Here is a 5,140-nt window from a genome sequence, read left to right on the forward strand (position 1 = left end):
ATCAATCCTAGTTAAATGGAGAGCTGAGGGGGCATGCCAGAACCATAAGACCAGAAGATACAGGAGCAGAATTAGGCCATTCAGTCCATCAAATCTGCCCTGCCATTCATTCATGGCTGATATGTTCCTCAACCCCAATCTCCTGCCTTCTTCCTATAACATTGAACTCCTAGCTAATCAAGAGCCTATTTGTCTCTGTCTTAAATACACTTAATGAATTGGCCTCTACAGCTCTCTCCATTTTGAAAATAGTCTATGCCTCTATTGCTCATACTTTGCTACATTGTATTCCATCTGCCACTTCTTTCCCCACTCACTTGGCATGTCCAAATCCTGCAACCACCCACACCCCCAGTTTTCTCATCACTATCTATCCTTCCGCATATCTTTGTGTCATCTGCAAACATAGCAACAATGCCCTCCATTCCCTCATTCAGATCGTTAATGTGAATAGTTATGGTCCCAACACTGGCCTCTGTGGAACTCCACTAGTCACTGGCTCCCATTCTAAAAAAAACTCATTTATCCCTGCTCTCTGCCTTCTGTCAGTTAGCCAATCCTCTATCCAAACCAGGACGTTGACGGAACACCATAGGCTGTTAGCTAATTTGATAGCCTCTGTGTGGCTGAAAATGTGTTGCTGGAAAATGTGTTGCAGCAGGTCAGGCAGCATCCAAGGAGCAGAAGAATCGACATTTCGGGCATGAGCCCTTCTTCAGGAAATTTACCATGTGGATAATTCACCCAGCCTGAACACCCCTGGATACAACAGGATAATTGAGCACGGCCAATCCACCTAACATGCACATCTTTGGATGTGGGAGGAAACTGGAACACCCAGTGGAAACCCATGCAGACGCAGGGAACATGCAAGCCCCACACAGTCACCCAAGGCTAGATTCTAACCTGGGTTCCTGGCACTGAGAGACAGCAGTGCTAACCACTGTGCCACCATGCTGCCCAATCCACAGCCTTATTTGTATGCTGTATGCATTTACGTACAACACCCTCAGTCTTGCATTGGCTGTCCTTCTCATTGTTGTTCCCTTATCTGCTGTGCCTGAAGTTGGATTCCTTACCCTTTCTGTACTCTATGTCCTATTACTTATTCTGGAAACTTTAACCTCTGCTGAGTCCTCTTTTCCCCACAAAACTCTTTCCAGAATTTTCCATGCAATTGAACCAAACCACACCACCCCAACTATTTTATTTAAAGTCCTATTCACAGCCTTAGTTAAGTGATCCTCCAGAACATTGGTCTCAACATAATTCAGGCGGGGCCTGTCCCATTGGAACAGCTCCCTCCCTCCCCATTATTGGTTCCAATACCCCATTAATTTGAACACGTTTCTCCCAGACCAATCTTTGAGTCACATGTTTACCTCTTTAATTTGTTGACCCTGTGTTAATTTGTTTGGGACTCAGGTATTAGATTAGATTAGATTACATTACATTACATTACATTACGTGTGGAAACAGGCCCTTCAGCCCAACAAGTCCACACTGACCCGCCGAAGCGCAACCCACCCATATCCCTACATTTACCCCTTACCTAACACTACGGGCAATTTAGCATGGCCAATTCACCTGGCCTGTGTGAGGCAGCAGTGCTAACCACTGTGCCACCGTGCTGCCCATAAATTGAAAATCGTTGATAACAACGACGAGAGTGGGACTCGAGCCCACGCGCGTAGAACACAATGGATTAGCAATCCATCGCCTTAACCTCTCAGCCACCTCGTCACATACTAATCCCACTTCAGAGATTGTTAATAGGAGCAGCACCAGGCATACCTAAAAGTGACATAACTATCCAGTGAATTGACAACACGGAATTACTGCATGCTAATCAGCAGTAGCAACATGCAATAGAGAGGACTAAGGAAACCCAGAATCAACCAGAAAGAATTCATTCTGAGTTCAAGATGACAGTGGCATAGGGCTGCTGAGCTCAGAACTCATCCTCTCAATCTACTTTTGTTTTATTTCTTCCTTCTCTTTTTCCTTTTATTCTCTTTGACTTTTTACTTTACCCATTACTGTGAAGAATTCAAACAGCATCAGCAGTGACAAGTTATCCCAGACCTGTGGCAGAAGAGAGCAAGGGAGAGTGAGCCCAGCGTGGGGAGAGTGAGCCCTTATGTACTTTACCAGGGTGAGTATAGAACCCTAAATCATTGGCTGCTGCATCAGTGGAGCTGACGTCAATAAGATGGGCCCAATGGCAAAGATGGCACTGGAGGATCAACGGTTTTGTTGGTTAGGTCTGGTGGTGGCGGAAGGGCATCACAGTGACTTTGACAAGGTGGATTGCAACGAGAGACTAGACTTTGATGTTGGTGTGTCCAGCACAGTCAGCGGCAAGGCAGTGGCAGCAGTGAATTGGCACAGCAGTGAAAGATGGCTCTTGAGGATCAGCAACTTCGACAGTAGTTGAGTCTGGTGACTCAGAACCCAAATGTAGATGGATTTCTTTTTAAGCTATTTCTTTTCATTTTCCTCTAATTCTTAAAGCTGTCAAAATGGAGCTGCATTCTGGCTACAAATGAAAACAGAACAGAGCCAATGGGTTCTGAACAAGGGGACAATTGATTGACTCCTGATTAGGTGGCCATTAGGGACCAATGGAACCCTGCGAAGTGAAACATCAAGAAGCTCTCTGTGCCTTTGCTTTTGTGTGGAGGTATCAGAAAGTCTCCAGTAACACCAACTGGCTTCCTCTCAGCTTTCACTGAACTAGAAATAAAACACTTTCAGAGATATTGAATGAATGAATTTTTGATCAGTGAGTGACAGACCGAGCACAAATGTGCAAACTCCTTTAGGTCAACTTTGAAGAATTAGAAGGAAGCAAAAGAAAACATCAAATCCTGTGATCCAGAATTGGTGCTATCCAACTGTGTTTCCCAATGGTTTTCTTTTCTGCCTTAATATCCATGTTTTGTCTGTCTTTGAGAGTCTGTCTTTTGTCAACAGTGGGCCTGAAGGGAGGGGGTATGTATGATGGCATAGAGATTATAGAATTATAAATGAGCCATTGTATTCTTTTTTGCCATTTGTTAAAAACACTTTGTTCACAGCAGTTATTTTCTCATTAAGAACATGCTGAGTGTTTTCTTTTAACTTGAGTTTGTCAATCAGATATGTTAAATGTTTGGATAGGTTGACTAAATCTTTTTCACATCTGTGATGACTCCAAAATAGTGAGCCTTGATAAGTGATGGAAGCAGTTGTTGACAGTGTTATCAAGCAATATTTGGAAATGAATAGCCTGCTCATTGCGGCTTAGTTTGGGTTCTACAAGGGTCACTCATCTTCTGATCTCATTATGGCCTTGTTCCAATCTTGGGAATGACTTTAAGGAGTCCTAGAAAAACTGGAGTATATTAGAATTGGGGGAGGGGATGAGGTGGTGGTTAAGTGTTAACATACTGGATTAGTAATCCTTAGCTCCACATTAATATTCTGGGCACATGGGTTTGAATTCCACCAGGGCAGATGTTGAAATCTCAGTAAAAATCTGGAATAAAAAATTAGCCAATGATGACTATCTTTCAACAGCTGACTGTTGTAAAACTCCATCTGGTTCATTAATGTCCTTTAGGGAGGGAAGCTGCCATCCTTACCTGGTCTGGCCTACATATTGCTTCAGATCCAAAGTAATATGATTGAATTTTAACCAGGGATTATACTTGAGCAATAAATGCTGGCCTAGCCAGCAACACCCTCATCCTGTGAACAAATTTTTAAAATCTTGGGAAAACTCTGTGCAGCTTGGTGTAATACTTAGCATCACTGCAGGAGCACCTCAGGCCCAACCTTTTCAGGTAGTTCATCAATGAACTTCACTCCATCATAAGGTCAGAGCAAGATGTTCAGTAATGATTGCACAATGTTCAGCATACTTCAGATATTGAAAAACTCTGTGTCTGTGCACTGCCAGGATTAGCCTAATAAGTAGCAGGTAGTGTTTGTGTCACATAAGCGCCAGATAATGGCCACCTCCAACAAAACAAAATCTAAGCATCAACCTTTGATATTCAGCGTCAATCCCATTGCTGAGTCCTCCACTACCACCATCCTGAAGGTTACCATTGACCATAAGCTAGCCATATAAATATTGGAAAAGCAGGCCAGAGACTAGGGATTTTGTGGCATGGACCTTACCTGTCTCCCTAATCCTGTCCACCATCTATAAGGTACAAGTCAGGAAAGAGTTTGTTGGAATATTTTCTACTCTGCTGAATCCAGCTCCAACAACACTCAATAAACCATCCAAGACAAAGCAGCCCATTTGATAGGCACCTGATCCAAGGCATTCTATACATACATTAAAAACAAAAGGATAACTCCGGAGAAGATAGGACCGCTCAAGGATAATGGAGGGAACTTGTGCTTGGAGGCAGTGGTTGGGTGTGAGATCCTAAATGAGTATTTTGCATTAGTATTTACCCAGGAGAAGGATTTGGAGGATGATGATATTAGTGTGGAGCATGGTAATATGCTAGAGCATTTTGAGATCAAGAAAGAAGTGATGTTGGGTCTCTTGAAGAGCATTAAGTCACCAGGGTCCAATGGTATCTAACCCAGGTTATTGAGAGAAGCAAGATCGGAGATTGCTGGGGCCTTGATCAAGATCTTTGTATCCTCGCTAACCAGTGGAAAGGTCCCGGAGGACTGGTGAGTAGCTAATGTTGTCCCTCTGTTCAAGAAGGGAAATAGAGATAATCCAGGAAATTATAGACCAGTGAGGCTCATATTAGTGGTCGGGAATCTATTGAGAGAATTATTAGGGATAGGATTATGTGCATCTGGAAAAGTATGACCTAATTAGGGACAGTCAGCGTGGCTTTGTGCAGGGCAGGTCATGTCTTACTAACTTGATTGAATTTTTCAAGGAGATGATGAAGGTGATCAATAAGGGTAGAGCAGTAGATGTTGTCTACATGGATTTTAGTAAGACTTCTGACAAGGTACTTCATGGTAGGCTCATACAGAAGATCAAGATTTGTGTGATCCATGGTCAGTTGGTCACTTGAATCCAGAATTGGCTTGCCAGTAGAAGGCAGAAAGTGATGGTGGAGGGTTTTGTTTTGACTAATAGTGTTCCATAGGGATCTGTACTGGGATCTCTGCTGTT

General features: G+C 43.2%; 1 non-coding gene across 1 annotated transcript; it reads right to left on the minus strand.

Moving 5' to 3' along the window:
* Positions 1 to 1,661: 1,661 nt before the first annotated feature.
* On the minus strand, positions 1,662 to 1,743 carry trnas-gcu. The gene has a single exon. It is a non-coding gene; the product is annotated as a tRNA-Ser (tRNA).
* Between the last annotated feature and the right edge of the window lie 3,397 nt (positions 1,744 to 5,140).

The sequence above is a fragment of the Chiloscyllium plagiosum genome, chromosome 9 (genome assembly GCF_004010195.1).
Source record: "Chiloscyllium plagiosum isolate BGI_BamShark_2017 chromosome 9, ASM401019v2, whole genome shotgun sequence".
Classification (NCBI taxonomy): domain Eukaryota; kingdom Metazoa; phylum Chordata; class Chondrichthyes; order Orectolobiformes; family Hemiscylliidae; genus Chiloscyllium; species Chiloscyllium plagiosum.